At 35.0% G+C, this 23589-nt stretch overlaps 1 pseudogene; it reads right to left on the reverse strand.

Annotated features, from left to right (window-relative positions):
* Nucleotides 1-21585, reverse strand: part of LOC113120190 (protocadherin-15-like) — a 95726-nt pseudogene extending 74141 nt beyond the window's left edge.
* Between the last annotated feature and the right edge of the window lie 2004 nt (nt 21586-23589).

Below are 23589 nucleotides of genomic sequence, written 5' to 3' on the forward strand. Positions count from 1 at the left end.
AACTGAAAGAGAGCAATTCTGAATTTTACCCAACCTCGGTACAGTAGAAGCATCTTTCACTGAGAACATAACACAGCTCTCTCTATCTCTCTCTCTCTCACACACACACACACACACACACACACACACACAGAGAGAGATGTCACCGACACATCAATTAGCTGCCTGAAGTGTCTGAAGCGAATCACCTCACATACTGAGTCATGAAGGCAAGAGATGCCAGAGGATACACACACTGCAGAAGAGGCTCTCCCTTTACCGTACTTTTACCGTAACTCCTCTTACACAACTAGCACCAGTTGGCAGGTGAGGAGCAGGATTTATTTTAATTTAATTTCTTCCCATTAAATATTGATTAACTCAGGCTTTTATCCTGATCAACTAGGGGTGTGAATATTTGAGTCACCAGTGGATCGATTACATTCTCTGGCTTTCAATTCGATACAAAAGCAATTTTTGTAAAGTCAGTCAGAACGACTTTGATTTCAACTCAGAATAGCTCAACTCATCAATATGCTGGCCTAAAATTATAGCAAGATTCGGTAACGAATTTTGAGCTCTGAATGGAACTGTGCATAGTGATCTATCATGATAAAAACCAACAGCTTACAACCTTGCTATCTATTTCTCAAATAAAAGCAAATCATCAGCATTATTGAAACAGCAGAGAAGATGCAGATGCAGAATCCACTACAGCCATTTGGGCAGACACAGTGAAACTCTGTATCCTGCTAGTCTATTTCAGTAAACCACATGGTTCATGAAGCTTCAATGCACTGCCTGCTCGGGGGAAACACATATACTGACAAAATATATACCTTTAATGCACTGTAAGTTGCTTTGGAAAATAGCTTCAAGGAAATAAAAATATGTAAATGTACGCACTCATGTGGAGCTATAGGATTTGTTACAGCAGTGATCGTATCATGCAAAGACAAATTGCCCTTGTACTTTGAACATTAACATTGAAGGGGTCATGAACTGAGAAATCTGATCTTTTGACATATAAGAGGATAATGAACTATAAAACATCCTGTAAGTTTCAGAACTCAAAACTTTCTCATTAGTCTAAAAACTGTTTATATTGAAGCCAGTCTGATAAAAAGAGGCAGACAAGTTGTGGAATGTGCTACTCTGTAACAGTGTGGCAAAACTCTGCAGAAGATCAGCGCCTGCTTCTACATCACTGCCTGTTTAGCCCCGCCCACCCACATGTGTAAATAATGCAGGTCTATGCAGAAATCAAATTATAAGACAAGTTTACAATATGCCATGCCTATTGAAAAGGAGGTGGGGGGTGGGGGTCAAAACAAGACAAAAATAGCCTATTACTTCTAAATTATGTTTTTTGATGTAAGAATCTTTAAAACATTATAAGTGGACCTTAAGGAACAGTACAAAATAATAAAAAAGGCTGTTCATGACCCCTTTAAAAAAAACAAAGCATTTAAATAAATAAATAAGAAGTCAAGAAGTCATCCTCATTAGAATAAAATGGTCGGAAAGTATAAAAACAGCTGGGTAAGCTGTAAGCTCTGTAACTCATTTCACAAGCAAACAGGCCATTTACATACGAGTCTTAAAGGCACAGAAGAAGAAAAAAATGGTCTGTTTAACTCTAAAGGTCACAGAAAGGCTGAAAAATGGTCATAAAAATTAATTAAGCTAGTTTTTGGTACAGGAACATTCATTAACATTATAAGTGAACTTCAAGAATAATTGAAAAATATATGTAATAACAAATATGACTTTGTTAATATAAAAGCATTACTGGAATCGTCAAAGATCTGGTTGCCATACACACTTAAAGAAAAAGAAAAAAAGGGTTCCAAAAGGGGGTTTCGCAGTGGTGCTGTAGAAGATCCATTTTTGGTTCCTTGAAGAACCTATCATTGAACAGCTCTTAAAAGAACCGTTTTTCCTTAGTGTAAAGAACCATTTAAAAATCTAAAGAAGCTTTTGTGCAACGGAAGGTTCCATGGAAGTGAAAGGTTTGAAAGGAAGAACCAGATGCCAATCAAGATCCTTTACTTTTACTCTAAATGTCTGTGGATTACAGAATCAACACATACAATATCTACATATTCACATTAAATAACTAATGTTACCTCATCCCACTAGAGCGCTCATTTTGCTCTTTTGCTTAAAAAGATCACATACAGCAGAAGTGCTCTGCAGGACCTATTCACTCTTGTTCCCTCTAGTTCACTCTGAAAGATCTAGCCCACTTCTGCTGCAATTAGAACACGTGTCTCCATCTGCTGAGGAGAAAAGAGGCTCTGTGGCTCCTTTGATAGACATGAACTCAACAGAGCAACTAGGGCACAGACGCACTTCCACCAGCATCAAACAGAAGCTAATCTTCTGTAAGCTCTGTTTACTCTATTAGCTTTCTACACACAAAATGCTTTTAGTTACCCTCTTAAAGAAGAATATTCTTTGCCGCCCTGCCTTTTTGGAGTCTCAAGACAGAGCAGAGGTTTATTAACGATGACTTTTGTGATGTCAAAAGCAAGCAGAGACTTTTAATTAAAGGAGAGGACAGGAAATGTCTCATCATGGCTCTGTGAGTCGAGAGAAAGACAGTGAGCAAGACTTGATCTGTCTTACTTCCACATACACAAAAAAGCAATGATGATAGCTTAGAATTTAGGATTTAAGGGGTCGGTCACGACCCACAGGCCTGTTTCCATTAGAATCAGGTCAAGTGCAAATTATATGACCATGAAAAAATTCCAGAAGCATTAAGAAACAAAGTTTGATTCTTAAAATCATATGATTGATCATTAACTCTGTGGCTGTTTTCATTTTACAGCACATAAACAAATGACTCTTTCAGACATTGCTTTTAAGTGAATCAAAAATCATACATGCAACCAGTGTAGCCCTTTTCCTAAAACAAATGACTCGTATGACTTGGTTTCTTTTAAAGAATAGTTCAGAAATATTAGATACACAGTAAAAAAATGACTGCGATTTTAATGGTAAAAAAAACTGTGAAATTGTTACAGTAAAAACCTGTTTAATTGTTAAGCGTAAGTATATATATATATATATATATATATATATATATATATTTATTTATTTATTTATTTTTTGAAAAATCATTTTATAATGCATCAAATATGACACATCAGGCTTTTGAGGACGATCTCACAATCATCATTGTATTGCCCTGCATGATATGTTTGGTCCCTACAATAAAAACTAAAGAGCTTTTATCATTAAACTAAGCATCTGAATATTATTTTACTAAGACATTTTATTGGGGATATTTGCAGTAAAAAAAATGATATTTACATGCAAGTACTCTTCTGTTACCAAGATCTCATTGATTTACATTACATAATTCCATGTTATTTTCACTACATAAATTTCAGCAACTGCACCAAATTGTATACGTTTGCTAAGTTTGGGCTACAGGGTAATATTAAGGTGTACTTCTTGAGTATGAGCTCCATATTCTCACTATATCATACTTAATGAGCCATAGAAGCTGGATGTATCAAATACAATGCGCAACAAACCTTTTCTTTTTACATTTCTTAAGTTCAATGAACTGACCCATTTAAAATATTTTATTTCATATGTCAGATTTAAGTGTTTGATTTGAATGTCTTTTTTGTTTAAATTTCATTGTAATTGTGGTGTGAAATCCAATTTAAAATCTGGGTCCTGAAGCAAAACCAGCTGAGACCGGCTCATTTACAATATATACACTCACTGTTGAGTTCCCCGTGTGTGCTTTGCCCCATTTGCTGTGTGAAACAGAATGAAACAGCAACAGAAAAGGACAATTAAAAGAAACCAGGCTACTAGCCTATCTGCTAGATGATGATTCACAACAAACTCACAGAACATTTTACCTCTACATACACATAAAAAACACCTTCCAGCATTCAATTCCACTATTTGGACATCTCATTCTATTAACTGATGTCACAAGATTTTGGTTGCAGAATTTGGTCAAACTGTAAACAGCACACACACACTCACACACTCACAGCAAAGCAGCTTACAGCTTGATCCACTTATCTGAGAGGCCAGAGCAAATCCTGAAAAGCTAAAAGCAAAAGCTATAGGTTGAGGTCTGGAGTTAACATGGCTAGGAAGAGCATGATCAATCGTGAAGCCAGAAACAACAGCACACACTCTCACTGCTCTGGATCACAGTCAGATGATTCAAACTCATCCACGGCAATCAGCTGCAAAGCAAAAAGTCTATTCAGATATATGAAAGTGGGATGAACAGCGAGTGAGAGAGGCAAAGGTGGGTCATTCTCAGGACACAGTGTCATTTGTGTCCCATTTGTGTAACCATGTCTTACTACTTAAAACCAACAGAGACTTAGTCACATGATTTCACAGCTTTAATTGCTCTGTTTAGCGTGCATTGCAAAAGAACATTTAAAAAGGGAAATGATTTTCATTTTAAACACATTTCAAATTTGAATGCCTTATAAAGAATTGAGAAATATCTAATTTTAATTGTGTTAAAATATGTTTTTACTGATTGGTTGGTAAATGTTCTAAGGTGTGCAGTTATTTTCATTGAAACACATGGCTAAAGCAGTTCTAGGCAGGTTTTTATCACATTAAATGTCCATATCAGGTCCTTACAGTACACAGTAGGGATGTATGGTTCATCCATTTTTTATATATATAATTTTTTTTTTTTACAAAATGAGATTTAAGACAAATTATAAATTAAATGTGTCCTTTTCTTATTGTTTGGACAAAATGCTGCATGTTTCTTGTAAAATTGAAATATAACACTGTAATAATATACTACTATAGCACTTCCTGGTTTTGATTGCTTCTATTATTATATTATTCTACTATCATTTGTAAGACGCTTTGATAAAAGTTTATGCTAAATGACAAAATGTAAATATAATGTAAATGTAAATAACAAAAATTGTAAAACAAGCCCCAAACAAATAATTAACACAAATAAAATAAATCTCTTCATATAAACAAAATGAGGCTGTTTGTGCTATTTCATTTAATATTAGAGGCAACCACTACATTTTAATCATGATCCAAACAAAGGTGCTGCATACATGCAACATGAGCAGTTCTTAATCTGAATTAGATTAAATTTGAAGCAAAGACAGAATGGTTTCGCTTCAGTTTTGTGAAACTATATATAAAAAAAATATCAGCATGACACAGGAAGCATCAGACGAGCTGACCGAGACACAGATTCACTCTCTGCTAGCATGGTGCTTAAAGCGTTTCCTTGGTTTCCGCTGTAAACAAAGCAGCACTGCACTTATGAACTTTAATATGCATTATACAGAGACAAGATGGAAAGAAAAAACACCATCTAAAGTTTTCTAAAGACAGTTCCCCTCAGATATACTGTACATTCATATAAACTCCTACCCCTGATTGAATCATGATTTGTTTAGCATCTCAACCGATCTGAATCGTCACATATTTGAATTGATTTTCAACCAGCTCTTGGTTAATCATTGCATCCCCAGTCCATAACGGATTGAAACCCACAAAGACACTGACCAAGCCATTATACATAACATGTCTTTCCTATAACATTGTGTTTTATTATTCACAGAAAGCACACATTCTCTCTCCCATGCAAACAGTACAGACACACACAGAAACAAACATGTACACAGAAACTTGTTGTCAGTTCTGCTTTGTGACTTTATCAATACATTAATTTTGCAGCTGAAAAGCAGCATTACACTTCTCACTATAAAGATGGTAATCAACTTTCAGTTTTGCAGATAGTAGAAACCCTGCGTCCGAACACTGTTGAGAGACAGGCAGATAATTCAAACACAGCTAGTTAATCTCTCTAATAACTGCATTATCATTGGCTCAAACCACACAGCTCTTAAATTGTGGGATTAGCCATCAAGGGCTGAGATGAGATGTGCAAGACATTAGTCCTACACACAATTTTTTTAAGGACAACACCCTGACAAATGTCATGAAATACATCAGTTGAACAATGTCTTGAAGTATGGTAACTGTACAATAGTATAAGCGGAATAACTGACTCCAGACCATTGCATTAATAGAAAAATAATGCTTTGTGTCTAATAATTTAAGATTTGAGCTTGTTTTTTGGGTACTGACTGAAGCCACTGACAAGACCTTTTGGGACATGAGATGGTTAGAGACAACACTATCTCTCACCTGATAACACCGTAAAGAGCGGATTTATCTCTCAATCTTCATTTACACACAAAGAACAGGGCTTAAATACAGCAGAGCAGAAGATTTCTACCCTCCAATTCGTTCACTGACCAGACAATCCTGCTGATTCCCAGCATGCCCTCAAACATTTCTCTAGGCGATTAGAAAACTGCCACAATAAAAAAGAAGAAATCTACAGCCGAGAGCTTAGCCCTGTGCCCATAATAACAGCATGCAGACATGGCTAAAGAGCAAAAATAACACGCATCTGACAGAGAAGAAAAATATTACAGCAATATAAAAAATGTAATGTATTACAAATTTTCCTTTGAAAATAAAAGAAAATCAATAAATACATTTCTATTGCAATTAGTGTCTGCAAATATGTTTTCTGTAAATCTAATTACTTTTGTGAGATAATTTTGTGTGTGTGTGTGTGTGTGTGTCTATATATATATATATATATATATATATATATATATATATATATATATATATATAAAGCTTATTAGTAGCATATTAGCAGCATAAAGAAATGTACTTGTATACTTGAGTGTACAATTAAGTGTATAAGGGCTATTTTCCTCTGCTCTGCCAAAGTCCTGCTTTTTCACATGGGGCTAATGCTTTGTGAATGTGAAAAGCAGCTCAGTTAGATTTAGATTGTGTGACTGTCTTACCCAGTCAAGAACTCTCACTTTGATCCTGATAAACTCTTGGCTGCTTAACACAGCGGGTCTTGGGTTTCTGTTCCTAGGTTGTGTCTGAGTTGGCAAAATATTTCCTACGAATAAAACAAGCGGCTACACGAATTGCAAAATTCAGCTTTCCTGTCTAATAATGAAAGCACTTTAGAGAGCACCGACGCTAATAAAACTCACTGGATGTATTTAAACCACCACAGAGCCTGTGTGACATTTCTTGACTATAGTTTTTCCTGTGCAAAAATAGTATTGCAGTTGAAGTGCATTTGAATGCTTTGCCCTTTCAGCTGTCTATCTTTATTGACCCCAAACTTTTAGATGGTAATGTATTTCTAAATGCTGATATACTTATACACATTTAAAATCTGCAGTTTCACTCTCTAAAAAATTTTAGGATAATTATAAAGGTAAATGTAAAGATACTTAAATAAAACAAAATGTTGTCAACAGCCAAACAATCAATCAAACTCCTGCATTGTCCAGAAGCAATGATTTCTGTCATTTCTGTTTTTTTGGCGAGTGATGAGTTTTTCCTCCCGTCGTCTCAGAAAACATCTCAATCTGGTCGGGTCATCTGTGGCATCTTTCTGATGCTCTGTTTCAATATCTAGAGCCATCTCTTTATCTCACAATTTGGACTTCTATTCTTGGAATTGCGAGTTTACATCTTGCAATTCAGACTTTATCAGATTCACAATTGCAAGAAATAAAAGTCAGAACTGTGAGATGAAAAAAAGTCACAATTACCCTTTTCCCTTTATATTCCATGGCAGAATTAAGCTTTCATAGGTTTCACACATGTAAGAGGGAAAAGCAGACAAACAAACATAAAAATATACAGTCCAGCACACATTCTTACCCATCCCTTACCTCTTCTTCTTCCTTACCTATCTTCTTCTGATCCAACAACTCCTCTCCCTCCTCCAACTATTCCTTTCTCTCTCCCAGGCATTATTTTTTCTCTCTCTGATTCTTTGTGTTGTTCTGCATCTACAAAACCAATTCAATGTGCACTTTAAAGCACATAGATCCCGTTATAATTAGCCGCAGTCTATTTCTGACGAATTCCACGTCCTTGTGCTACCGACAAGTTGACAAAGTGATACAGAAAGTGCGCTTTGATGCATCCAGTGTAGAGATGGCGTTAGTATGCGGCAGGCCATTTTCTTTGCAAGTTTCAGCTCATACTTCTTTGAGGTAAACTCGCCTTAACCAAACGTCCCCCAAGAACACCTCAGCGCCTCCCGACGTTCTCCGAATGCCCCCTGAGGGGGTGGTACCGCCCCTGTTGAGAAACCCTATGCTAGATGAAGGAGACTTTTGGTCACGGCTGATCCAGTGTAGAGTCTGAGCCGCATGTAGAGTGTTATCAGAGCAGCTTACAAAAAAAAATATGAACAGTTCACTTTAGGTTTGCAGAAAACCACTGGCATATGTGAGAAATAAGGAAGTGCTTGTGGCAGTTGGCCTTGCAATACTGTCTTTAACTTACACAGTATGTTTCTGACTAATGCAAAAGGAGTGAATGTGTCTGTCATAGTCTTAAAGGAATAGTTCACCCAAAATGAAAATTCTGTCATTATTTTCTCACCCTCATGCAGTTCCAAACCTGTATGAGCTTCTTTCAGCTGTTGAACACAAAAGTAGATATTTTGAAGAATGTTGGTAAGTTGACGGTAACAATTGACTTCCATAGAATGAAAAAATATAAATACTATAGAAATATCTTCTTTTGTGTACAACAGAAGCTAGTCATACAAGTTTAGAACAACATGAGGGGGAGTAAATGAAGAGAGAATTTTCACTTTTAGAAGAACTACTCCTTTAAAGGGATAGCTCACTTTAAATAAAAGTCCCAAAATCTGTCAAAGTCATGTGGATTTTAAAAGTTGATTGAGGCTCTGAAATGATTTAAAGGTGATCTCTAATAAAAGTTTCATTCAAATTCTGATTTGAATATTTCTGTGAACATCCTTTGAGCAGAAAATCCAGCACTCTAATCAAAGCGTGTCTGTCCTAGAGCAACCTAACATTCATTAAACTACCAAAATCACAAACGTCTTGAAGCTGACAGACATCAGGATCCACTGCAGAAGGAGGAACAAAATGTTCTGTATCTGTCTGAACTTTTTAAAAAGACTAACTAATTAACTGTGCCTCTGAACACAAAGAACAGTTTATACGGACGACATGAAGCCTTGATTAGACCCTTTCAAAATCACAGACAGATGCTTCATAATTTCATTACAACAACTGTAAACAATGAGTACAGTTTTGTTTTGTTTTCGCTGCCACTGATTGCCTGATGTCTAACCTTGTATTTCAAATGCCCTTCGTTGTATTTATATTCATACTGTCATGGAGTATGGAGTTACATTATGGAGTACAGGGGACACTTGCCACTGGCGGCAACACACACAGTTATGTACAGACATTATAACTCTTTCAAAATAAAAAAAGTTTGAAACGTGCTCGATCTTCAGTTGTCCTACCCAACAGACAACAGACAAAACACAAGACAAGACAACACAAGACAAGACAAAACAAAAGTTTTATCCTCTGATATCAAGTTTATTTTAAAAGACTTTAAAGAAATATCTATATTAAAAGTTTGTTCAGTCAGTTTGCCTCGCTTTTTGCTTGAACTACTCTTATATCTGGCCAAAACAAAACAGAATTCAAATACCGATTTGAATATTTCTCTGAAAAACAAAAAATCCAGTATTGAAGCAACCAACATTCGTTAGACTACAAAAATCACAAATGTAAAATAAAACAAAAAACAATAATCTGTTCTTATGTTGATTTTAAAAGTAATTACTATTTTCAACAAACCTTTTTTAAAATTTGCATGGTCTGTTTTAAAACTCATTCATTCATTTTTAATTGTTCAGGCAAACTGATTGCTTTGTTGCAGTAAATAAAACTAAACTACTATTAATGTTTCACCTTTTGGTATTACCTTTATTTTAAAATTATTAAGCAGGCCTTTCAGCAAAAATGAATCCAAATTCACATGGCCTGTAATTGTGAGGTTAAAGGCAGGCATGAGTGTATAATGTGATGTCAGCTTGGGACACACCGAAAGAGGATCAACATGTTTCCAACACAACAACTTGATGAACAAACAATACCTAGAATAGACTTCAGGATGAGCCGTCATGATGAGTAATGACCTCATGCATAATTATACATATGTGACATTTCAGGGACATTCTGTAGACAAATAAATAGATAAATAACCTTTTTGCAGACTGACAACCACATACTGAAGAACATGCTCTCAAAAGTCAATCCACAAAGACAAACCATCCAATAGGACAATAGGACAGAGGGAAAAACAGCACACAGAGAGAGAGCAACGAAAAAAAAGTGAGACATATTGATTCTTAAAAGCCTCTTTCGTCTCCACTCTTTTTCTCTTGTGCACTAAATATCCAATTTGGCTGCTCTATATAGAAGAAATGTACAGCAAACCGAAACCAACATATGTTCAAGATCCATCAACAAAAAAGCACAAAGCACTTTTCACTCAAACAAAATAACAGCGAAACTAAACAAGCTTGTCTCTGTCTGTTGCAAATATTGACATTTCTTTACATAAGGCAATTTCTATGTCTCAGCTATTGATTTTAATCAAAAAAACTAAACAGATTTCAGCCTTTTCTGTTTTTGGTGCATGGTCATGTTAAAACTTGCTTGGAAACTTTTTATGATACACACACACATATATTAATCGTGACCCCGAACAGTCTACAATTCGATGCTTCGACAGGAGGAGCCTGATTCGACTCCCAATCTCACAGTCAAATATTCGTAGGGTGTTAAGATCATGCCATTATGGCTATATGGGGGTGCTTAAATTTCAGATTTTACATAGAATTTTCATTTTTCTCCCAATAAGTTAATATACAGCATATTATGATAATGTTGTAAATAAGAATCCGAAAAGAAAGAAGCTTCAAATAAATATTTTAACGTGCGTGAATAAATCCAACCACCCCTATATATTTAAGTTTCACTTTCCATAATCCGTGACTGGCAGAGGCGCATCTTGGCAGAAGGGATTTAAATTTTTAACAAGACTCAAACTGACACAGACAGAGTGAAAGACTGGATTTTTTCGATCAGGTAGGGTACAAGTGATTTCAAAACATTTCAAACGGTTTATATATATGTGCCTCTGGACCACAAAACCAGTCTTAAATTTCCTACTGTAAATATGTTAAAACTTCATTTATGAGTAGTAATATGCAGTGCTATGAACTTCCTTTGGACAAATGTAAAGGTGATTTTCTGAGTATTTAGATTATTTTGCACCCTCAGATTCCAGATTTTCAAAAAGTTGTATCTCAGCCAAATACTGTCCTATCAAACCATACATCAATGGAAAGCTTTGGTGGTGTATTGGTATATAAATATAATTTTCGATATAAATCTCAAAATTTTCAAAAATTGTCTATTATGACTGGTCACATATCCTCTATATATTATTTATGTCATATATGCATTTGGTTGATTCAAGCTCTTCATTAGTACTACGGTAATTGTCTCCTCAGCATGCAGCGCGAGAAGGACAAACAACAACAATGCAGAATATTAATAACTATTACTATGACTGTCATACACATAGCATTATAATAAGGACCCTATTATAATAAAATGCTTTGAATTTTTTTAGTTTAGATGCCACGTTTCTGCATGTGATTGCATTAAGAACACGTCCACAAAAGAAGTTCATTCAGAGCCACGCAGATATGTTCATGTGCATTCGGGCCCTTTTTGCAGATCGTATCAAGTCGTAATATTAACTTTTTGGTGTATAAACAAAGCGTATTCTATATGAGATCAATTTTGGAGTTAAATCCCACTGATTAAAAACCTGCTTTTAAATGTGTCACTCTACAGATCATTTTCAGCGTGGGCATGCTCAAAACCGAAATGCAGAACATTAATGACTACTGTTATATAGGTATACATAACGTTATAATGAGAGCACTATTTTAAAAAAAAATTGTGAATTCTTAGGGTTTTGCTGACGTTTAATATTAACTATCTTTTAATCAAAACATAAAAACAGGCCCCTCCCATGATCGTTTGATTGACAGTAGCGTTTCAGCACAAGACTGGACTGGTGTCTTACCTTAGACCCACTCTGAGTGAACTGTCAACAGTCCACCATTTTTTCACCACCGGAGCAGATGTACACAAGAATGACTCCTAATTAGGGCTGGGATAAACGATTATTTTTTAAACGATTAATCTAGCGATTCATTTTTTGATGCATCGATTAATCTAACGATTAATTTTTTCGGACCGATTCGATTTCGATTATCTCTCCATTAACTGACTACTAACAATTTATACATGTTGATTTACATATCTGAATGAAAAAAACATGAATTCCTTAACATTGCAATATATGTTTATTGCTCTTAAAATTACAAAATAAAAGACTGATTAAGAATGCATTACTTTGCACTTGTATAGAGATAGCATTCAATAAAACCTTGAAAACACATAGCTTACTGAAACAAGCTTACTGAACACATAGGGCCTAGCTTACTGAAAAAAAGTTCTTCTTTCAGATGAAAATAACAAAAACTTGATGTCTAGCATTCAATAAAAAAGGTTACCCAAAATGCTTGTTTAGAGCAATTGAAAGAATACAGTAACCAATGTAAACTTGAGGGCTTTAAGCTAATACAAAGAATGCTTTTCCAAAAAAAAAAAAAAAAAAAAAATTAACAGTGTGAGGCAGCAGCCTGTCATGGAGAAAAAAAAAATCTCTGAATGCTCCACGTGAAACTTTGCCGTTCTTCCCTTTTTCTATCGTGTCTAAAGATTTTGGTTAATATGCACGAGGGAGAGAGAGAGAGAGAGAGAGAGAGCAAGACAGCGCTCGTGTAGTTTGAAGACTGTGAGTGCGCGAGCGCGCGTGAAACTTTAGTGTTTAGCCCTTTTTCTATCGTGTTTAATTATTTTGATTAATATGCACAAAGGAGGGAGAGAGCAAGAAGCTCTCGTGTTGTTTGAAGACTGAGTGCGCGCGCAGCCGGGGCTCTCTCTCGTACGTGCTCTGACACAGCAGTCATTCCATTCTACATCACTCACCGATCAAATAAGGCTTTGACAGCCACCAAAAAAAAAGATCAGTGTAGAAAAACCCCTGGATTGGTTATATAACGTTGGACAGAATGTTGATCCAGCCATCGCGTATATTCAGCGCACATAAGATAAACGTTTTGCAAACGTTTTTTAGAGAAATAAAAACAGGTCGACGAATTGATGCGCATATTTTGCGTCGACGTCATCGATGACCTCGACGAGTTGTCCCAGCCCTACTCCTAATGGATTTAGGTGTTCAGTTGTTGGATGTAATAATTAACATAATTGTCGTCATTTACTCCTGACATCTGAGCCGCTGAAGATACATTGCATTACGTTTGTTTTTGAAGGGAATGTGCCCCCAATCTACATTAATATGTGTACAGTATGTTTGCACAAATCATTCGTGATCCAGCTTCCAGTGAGTAGTAGTCACAAGACATATAGGCGATGGAAATGATCCAACTTCCTTTTCCTAAGGTCATTTTTCCAGGGAATCCCAGTGTCCTCTAATATGCCTTCCTACCTTATCTGCTGAGAGCCCATCTCTGAAATCTTTCTTGCTGAAGCCTTTTATCACCGACTCAGGAAATTGGAACATTTCACTGAAACAGTTATCAAGTGCTTTTGCTTTCAGAACATCCATTGGCATAAGAGGTGGCACGACCTGCATCTCCTCTAACACCCGTTGAGCGAAACATCACCCAAGATGTGCACAGACTGCAAACTCTTCTACAGTCAGCCAACACTTCCCATAATCAGATCAAGAGGATATTCCTGCATCTAACAGATCAGTGCTTTTCAATGGCTTAGAAAAGGCCAACCCTGAGCTGGGAGAAAAACAAATGTCATGAAATGTTATGATTCCTTCCCAAAACTATACCTTGAAGTGATATTAAGAAAATGTTTCCAGACCCTGCTTCAGAAGTTTCTCCTGAAATTCCTTTGGGGAAATAAAAATTGGAACAAACACAGATGACAACACAAAATGTATGTTTTTTTTGAGAAACAACTATAAAACGGATAATAAAACGGATAGTGTTTGTAACCAAACAGTTGACGATAGCTATTGACTTCTATGGAATGTTCTATGGAAATTCCCTACTATGGAAAGTCAGTAGTTAACATCAACTGTTTGCTTAACAACATTCTTCAAAATATATTTGTTTGTACTCAACATAATATAGAAACTCATACAGGTTTGGAACAACTTAAGGCTGAGAAAATGATGACAGAATTTTCATTTTTGGGTGAACTATACCTATACAAATCAAGTGATGCTATTGGTAAAGAATAACATTATATTTTGTGGCATCTTTCACATTTTGAAATAAAGTTTTTAAAAAAATTAATTCGTTATTATTATTATTTAATTCACTGGACTAACCAAAAAAGGAATGCCATTACTTTATGGTGATTTAATAAATACACTTTTGTTACAGGGCTATTATTGTTAACTACAATTAAAAATATACAAAATGTTACTAAAATAAATGTAAACAATCGTAAACTTATTTTATTTCAGCTATTGTTTACCTAGACATAATTTAATTTCATAATTATTTTAGTTTATCTTAAAGTTCTAAAATAACTCAAATTAAACTAAACAGACATAAAAGACCTAAACACAAAACAAAATGACTGAAACTTTAAATTTACTAATAAATAAATAAATTATATATACTGTATATATATATATATATATATATATATATATATATATATATATATATATATATATAGACATAAAATATCAATATATAATTATAATAACTATAAGAGTATCAATGATACTTCATAAAATATCACATATCATAAAATACATCTTTTTTATAGAATTTCCTTTAAAAAAGATACACATTGTGATAAAAAAATTACTCACACTGTACCATGATATAACACCATGGTCATAACACTAGGTAAAGAAAGGATGTTACAGAGAAATAAAAATAAATAGATCAACAGACAAAGTAAAAATGAAGAGAGCCTGAGATCACAAAGCTCGACGCCACACCAGCTCCCGAACATTCATCGAGACACAGCATCAAGGTACAGCAGAATGACAAAAGTGGAGACATACTGTAGGTGTCAGATAAGAGTGACTATAATAATAAAACCACACAAATATAACACCAAATATAAAAGATAGGAAGAAATGGGCAGAACAAGAGACAAACAGAAGGTGGGAAAAACTGATTTGATACACTCTCTGTACGGATGCTGGGAGAATGGACCTTGAAAGTGTTCTCTGGTCACTGTGGTGATGGGAGGACATGCAGGGTTTTGTTAGTAAGCAACTGAACGTGACCAAAATAATTTCACCTCCAACACCACAAGTAAACAAGTACAATTACTTATTTTACAGCACAAGGGTGTTCGAATTAGGATTGTCTTCCATTTTTCTACTACACATCTGTATGTACTGCATGTTTCTGTGTATTTTAGAACTATAGAAAGAATGTAAAGGGTATTTGGACTGAAAAGGACTGACTTGCCTGAATTCAGTGTGCAATTGTTTTGTAGTGGCACATGACATTAGAAAGCTCTAGCTACTGAAGATTTGAAACAGACTCAAGAATCCATGAATTTCTGTCTGATGAGCTTGAGTGAATAGCAAAATTAGTCATATAAACTGACACTTGTCTTCTAAGATAACACATGTTGGCCAAATTCAAAGAAAGCATTGCATACCCACAACCTTTCAAAAGTCTGGGATCAATTAAATGACATGTATGCATATATGTATATATATATATGGGATTCACACTTGCATAAAAAGATTGGATCACCGTGAATGCAAATGGTTAAAAACTAATTTTATATTTTAGCTGGCCACAATCATTCAAACTGCCTTTGATGTAGCTGTCAGAATATAAATAAATAGTTTTATTTTCTTTTATTTTTATTTTGTTTTCCCTAACGACTGGGAAAATTAAACTACATGGAGTAGTCATGCAGTACTAAAATATTGTACATATCCATATAGTCACAATGCAACACACCATACACATCAGGTGTAGGTGCAGTGTTAGCAGGCCACATACAGCTTGCAACTCACTAGCATTGAATAGATGTGTTCCAGGAGCAGCACAGTGTAATTACGTCCAGTGTATTTTATAAATAACAGCCCGCCGTTTCATTCTGATGGTATGAGACTTGAGAAGCATTTCCTCCTCCCTCTAAATTAGACAGAGAAGACTGACTCCACTCTCAAAGTGCACCTGCGGGCTGACTTTAATGGCTCACCTAGCAGCTGATATCCAGCAGAGTTTAATTACAGTGACAGGATGAAATAGGTGGAGTTGATATCCAGCTCATCTTTTGAGATGAAACCCAGATTTCTTTATCCACTTTTAAAAGGTACATACATACTCTGAGACATGTTCAAAATACAGGCAAACAGCAAGAAAGAAATATAGGCATTTGACAGTTGACATGGACAGGAGCCAAAGAAAGTGGATCTGTTCCAATCTTTAGTGCAATATAATTTTCTATGAAGTCACTTACCTTTTAAAAAGGGTCTACTTTGAAGTCGTAGCTTGCAAAAATAAAATCTTAAAAAGTGAAGTGACATTCAGCCAAGTATGGTGACCCATACTCAGAATTTGTGCTCTGCATTTATCCCATCCAAAATGCACACACACAGAGCAGTGAACACACACACTGTGAACACACACCCAGAGCAGTGAGCAGCCATTTATGCTGCAGCGCCCGGGGAGCAGTTGGGGGTTTGATGCCTTGCTCAAGGGCACCTAAGTCGTGGTATTGAAGGTGGAAAGAGAACTGTACATGCACTCCCCCCACCCACAATTCCGTCCGGCCCGAGACTAGAACCCACAACCCTTCGATTGGGAGTCCAACCCTCTAACCATTAGGCCACGACTTCCCTATTAAGTAACTAAAATAATTAAGGCTACCTTGTGAAAAATGATCTAGCTACACTATAAATTACAAACAAAAAACAGCTTTTTACAAATAAATAGCAGTGGTGGACAAAGTACTCAAATCAAGAATTTCAGTAAAGGTACGGATAAATATTATTAAAATAATACTCAATTCAAGTACTAAAATTTACTTGAAAAAAGTACAAAAGTACTTTTTAATGTACTGTAATAAACAAATCTCCATATTCATCGGGAAGAAGGAGGCGGGAACCGGCGCACAATCAAAAAGCACTTTAATATCCAAAATAAATACAAAACGGCGCACCAGCCCCTCACGGCCGACTGGTGCGCATAAATAAAAAGCACACACATTAAAATAATGTCCCAGGCCTGGTCCTCTCTCGTCCTTCACGGTCGTCGCTCCAGTTTTATATCCTTCCATCTCCTACGTGGGACTCGATACTAGCGGTGGGGCTCAGGTGTAGCTCATCTCCAATCACTACACCTGGCCTCACTCCTTGTTCCCACGCCTCTCGGCCCCGCCCCACTCGCCACATGTACGTAAGTATTAAAAGTAATGAGGAATGATTTGTTCTTATGAAATGAAGTAGAATAAAAAGTGTAATAATAAGCTTGAAAATGTAGTGAAGTTGAAGTAAAATAAAGTACAGGTTGTAGTTAGAAATGTAGTTAAGTACAGTAAAAAAGAGTAAAAATACTTTGTTACTCTTCTCTGTAACTACATCAAGTTTAATAATATAAAATGCAATAATGTAAAACATTGTGCAAAACATAATTTTGCTACAAAAAATGACATAAATTGAGGTTCTGTGATGATTTGAAATAATTAGTGAATCATTTATTTGAACCAGTTAATTATTAATCATCAATTAATCATTTAAACAAATAAATTCCCTAAAATGAATATTTCTAAAAAAAAGTCTGAAACATTTTTTGACATCTTAAAATGTGTATGATTATCACCTTAGCTCATTTTGATAAAAGCTGTGTGTGTAAAACAGTCATGTTATGTTTTGTGCAGCATTGCTACTCGTTGCAAAAAAAAATGGATTTACGTCAGTAGCATCCCCATGTGAACTTAAAACAACGTTCCACTAAAGACACTGTGAAGAGTCAATGACTAAACCACATCACACAAATACAAGCTCTAACACTCACTGTTGCAATAGTCAGATGTTAGAATAATGCTAAGCAAATTAATTAATACTCTAGAGGCCTTTACACATTACTTGCTTTAAAAAAAAAAAAAAAAAAAAAAATTCTCATTGTGTGACACTATGAATTTATGACAGCTGCAGAGTTACCTCCAAAACTCAAGCTATTTCTAAAGTATTTCAGCTTTGTCCCTGTTTGCTGCTGACCTGTCATGCTTTACAATGACTATTCCTGGCCATAAGTATGTGGCTGTCACACATGATTTTGCCTCACTAATGCTTTTTATAGAGCTAAAATTGCAAAAAAAATAAAATTTTTAAAGCTTTAAACTAAGGATGGGTGAATCGATCTTGAAGTATCGATACTGATGCGAGTATCGAAAGCACTGATACTCAAATAAAAAAATATAGAAACTAAGGTGTTTATTATTCACCGGTGATTTTGTTTATTTAACAGAAAATTATGCATACATTATGCATTAAATTGGACAGATAACATACATTAGTAAATAATTGTGTGGGAAGGATATTTCTGCTCATCTGAATACACACAAATGTTGCAAGGCAGAAACAATCAATTATAGAGTGCATTCACTCACTTCTGAGAATGCGTTTAAACAGAGCTACGTTTCCCAAAAGTAGCCTATCACAAGAACACATTGATGTTTTGAGGAACGACAGCCTAGAACAATGCAGAAAAAAATATATTTGAGTTATTTCACAATAAACAAATTGAAATCGTAGCCTTGTTTGTGCAGTACATTTAATTACATTTTTGAACGTTGAAAGTTCATATTTCTAATGTTCTATTCTGAATTGTTAATATAAATGATACACTCTCTGAATAAAAAGTCTGCATTTTAAGCATGCAACGGCCTATTACTGGCAGTCTCTTATGAAAATTAACCATAGTTTTCCTAACGTGACCAGAGATTAACTATAGTATTTGTAGATTTCCATGGTTACCACAACAGTTAACATATATGAACTGTGTGTAAACAAAAATATAACTTAATAAATTGCAATTAAGGCATATTGAACGTTAAAATTAATTTCAAATATAAAGTTACGTGGGTATTATTTCCCATTCTACTTTTAGTAATTTAATAATTGAATACATTTCATAATTTAAAGGTTCTGTTTAGAAGTATCGTATCGGTATCAATATCAATGATACTGGCCATTAAAGTATCTGTATCATATCGAAAACAAAATAAGTTGTATCGCCCATCCCTACTTCAAACTTTATGAAGAGATCTTGAATGCCTCATAATTTACTTTTATTCATCTATATTAACCTTATTTGTTTTATTTTAATACTTTCATATCTTTATTTTGCTGTCATTTGACCTTTATTAGGCTCGCTTTTAATAAACGAAAAATAATAATAGTTATAAATGAGTAAAATAAGTAATAAAAAAAAAACGAAAGCCCCTTTTTTCCTTTCTTTGATGCATCAATTGGCAGGTCTTTTTTTGTGCACAAGTCCCACTTTGTTGCTTCCCAGAAAAACTGCCCTTTTGTGGAACTCCAGCATTTTGGAGGAGGTGAAAAAGGCACATGACATTTGCAGTGAAGCAAAGTAACAAATGTGGTTGTGCCTTGGAATGAAAAAACAAAACCCAAAAAAGGAAATTCGCTTAAAATTTACTCTGGCCATCCAAGATTTACATGAGTTTCTTCATCTGAGCCAATTTCAAGAAATTTAGCATTACATCACCTGCTCACCCAATGGATTCTCTGCAGTGAATGGGTGCCGTCAGAATGGGAATCCAAACAGCTGATTAAAACATCACAATAATTCACAGCTTGACTCCAGTTCATTAATTAGTGTCTTATGAAGTAAAAAGCTATGGGTTTGTAAGAAACAACAGTTGTTGTTAAAAACAGGAAAACCTATGTTATTCATGTACTGAGCAGAAACCAAGACATTTTACATTTTACTCTAGGTCTCTCCAGTGCTTCAGTGCAGAAAGTATTTACTGTTTCCTCCTTCTTTATGTCTTAGCAATATCTCTTTATAAAGTCTTCCAGTGGAAAAAGTCCATCCTTTATTGTTCTTTCACATCAAAATCCACCCACATATTTGTTTAGAACTGTTTTCAATTTTAAACAGTGCCTGATCTGTGCACTGTACTCCGTGCATTTAGGTGAAACAACTTTTCACTGGAAAAAGAAATATTATGGCTTGGAAGCAATGATTTGAAGTTAAAACATCTTAATAATCTAAATGAAACTTTTCACTTCACACGACATTAATTGATGAAACTGAGTGGTGTGGCTCATTGTGATGTTTTTATCAGCTGTTAGGACTCTCATTCTGACGGCACCCATTCAGTGCAGAGGATCCACTGGTGAGCAAGTGGTGTAATGCTAGATTTCTCCAAATAAGTTCTAATGAAGAAGCAAACTCATCTATATCTTGGATGGCCTGACACGTAGCTCACATGAATAGAGTAAAAGATTCTTCATAACATTGAATTAATGTCATTTTGTTCCTTTTTGCCATCTTACATTTTTCACTCAAATTCATCATGGAGCAATCTTGGATTGTTCAGGTTTGAATGAAGTCTTGAGTTTTTGAAAAGGATAAATCACAAATATTATTCTCCATTCCATAAATAGCCAATTCATGCACATTTGCACACCTGTATGTTAATGAGCCAAGATGTGACATTGCTTGGCAACCACAAACAACACTCAGTTAAACCATGTCTACAGCAAACACACTAGACAACACATCAAATCTAAACAACTCCCATAATAATTAATATACTGAAAGCAACCGTCCTCGACAGTTTTCAGACTGTTATAAGAAATTGCATCATGGATATTCTGCGGCATGGGTATGGCAGAATTTCAACCACTGCACGTTATACACAATTTTACCACCCAGCCCTGTACATAACATCCTCATTGCGCTCTTCAAATCATACAAAAATCCATAGCAATAAACGCTGCATGAAAAGACAAGGATATCTGAAAATGTCAACTATAGACGCCCACCAATCTTTTATCCTCAACCACTAATCTGAACAATCTGACAATAGCCACAATTTATTTGCCTCGATTTCCACTCAGCCTCGCGGCATTTCCAGCGACGTTTTGAGATTTTTATTACGGTTGTCAGTTTGTCTTTGGCAGACGTGGCGGTATAATTCATACATCAACAGACGCTCAGTTTGGAGAGCTGTATCTGGCTGCTTCGGTAATGAAGGTGTGCAGAGAAGACGCAGAGACCGATTTGCGGGACGCTGCCACACAGAGATAGAGATACAATTATCTCTCTGACTTCGCTCAGAGCGTAAACGCTGAGCTGTAACATCCCATTTCACCAACTCCAGGAATGAAATTGAAAGCTATGGTTCTGGAGAAAAGGTGCAAGGTTTATTTTGCACAAGTGGTAAATAAAATCTCTCATGGGAAAGAATGATGGACAGAACTTTGAGTCTCACCCTCAGTGTTTTGAGCCGAGATTTGGGTGATGATAACAAACAAGTCAATGGCCAACCCCAGACAGCCCGATCGCCACCAGCGCCTCCTCATCTTCAGTTACTGCCTACTGCCAAGCCACCTGCAGAGAAACAGAGAAATGGTGTTATCTTAAAGTCTGAAAAACAATATAGCACTGTCAACTGTGCAGAACTATTACAAAAGAAATCAAATATTCAGTTTAAAAATCAAAAGAAAACTTTGGTGTAATGCTGCATCTGACTGTCATTTAGAGAACATTAAGAGAACAACTGTATTTTATTTATATATACTGATATAGTAACATCCACCTTGCTTTCTGCATAACAAGATTCCCAACACACAGACGTTCTCCTGCAAAGTCAGTAAATGTCTCATAGCAGCTAAAACTTCAGATTTGGTTTAAATCATACAAGGCTGTCAGTTAAGATGGCATGTGGATATCAGGTCAAAGTTTCACACTAAATTAACATAAAATAAAATAAAAAGATAGAAAGCAAGAAATACAGTAAGAACCATGGTTAAAGGACAGTTTTAGCCCAGTTCTGCAGTTATATATATATATATATATATATATATATATATATATATATATATAAAACTCTATTTAATGTCTGAAAAGTAATAATACATCCAGAATTCAGAGCATTTTAGATTTTTTTTAAAGCCTAGTTTCATAAATAGCATTTTATCAATTCCACAAAAAAAAAAAAAGAAACACATTTTATCACCTTGGAATTCTAAGGGTTGTATCTCACATTTTTGTCAACACAGAGGTATTCACATATTCTTATTAAGTGACAAACTATTTCTATTGTGATTTTTGTAAGTTGTGCATATTTTGAGACCTTTTTTTTATTTAGAAAATAAAAAGGTTGTATTTATGAAGTATATTGAATGCAAAAACTTTGAAGCTCAGTATATCAAAACCGCTTGGAATGCATATGGTGGCAATTTTGCATAATTTGAAGATGCTCATTATATGACTCTTGTCTCCAAGTACACAGACTTTAGAAGGAAATCAAATGTGGGAACAAAATTATTGGTTGTAGTGGAAATGATGACAGAATTAAGGGACCATCATAATTTGTGTAAAAAAATTTTTTAATACATTTATTATTGACTTGGTTTATGATTATTTCATCCTTGTTTCCATAATCATTGTTAAAAGAAAGTTAAAATGCAATAATGTATATATATATATATATATATATATATATATATATATATATATATATATATATATATATATATATATATATATATATATATATATTACATATATATAACAAGAAATAAAATGTAAAAATTTTATTTCCTAAATAGAAATAATTGAATAATAGTAAAAAAAAAATGATGACGACAGTTAAACTTTTTGCATTAATTTTTTCTGCTTTTTGGATGCCTTTAGATCTGTATTATTCTTTCACAAACAGGTCAAAAAAGTTTTATATAAAAAACAAACAAAATAATTTAAAAAATAAAATAAAATAAACAATGATTTTATTAAAAACTTTATATAGCAGATATTTTCTCAGTGTGTGTACTGGAAAACAATTCTCATTATAAAGCCATTCTCAGAAAAATGGATTTAATCTAGTTTGCTTTGTAGGTTTTTGTTGCGCAAGGACAGATATTACTTGACTTTGTACAAATATACACAAGGGATTACAGCATTCATTTATGCATGTGTGTGTGTGTCCCGTCTGGAGGCTGGCTGTCTCGATGGCTGCTGCCTACATGCGGAGGTTGATGTAGAGATAAACTTTAAAAACAAGTGTCTCCATTTGATCTGTCACCTGTATTCATACTCACAATCTCTGCGATGTGCCTGCGGCAGCTGTATGAGCCACTGAAATGGCTTTAAAACCATATGCTGATGTGCGTCAACACAGTCATCTAAATACAACATCAGACCGCGTCGCCACCACTGTCAAACTCTTTATTCCCAAAAGAGCGCAAGCAAGTCTCTGGAGCCTGATGGGTGAAAATGATAGTTCCCACTTTAAAATTTCCACAGAGTGCTCAACAATTGTGACAATACACAACAAGAAGGGCTAGAGAAACATAAGAACTCGC

The sequence above is a fragment of the Carassius auratus genome, chromosome 19, assembly GCF_003368295.1.
Source record: "Carassius auratus strain Wakin chromosome 19, ASM336829v1, whole genome shotgun sequence".
Classification (NCBI taxonomy): Eukaryota; Metazoa; Chordata; class Actinopteri; order Cypriniformes; family Cyprinidae; genus Carassius; species Carassius auratus.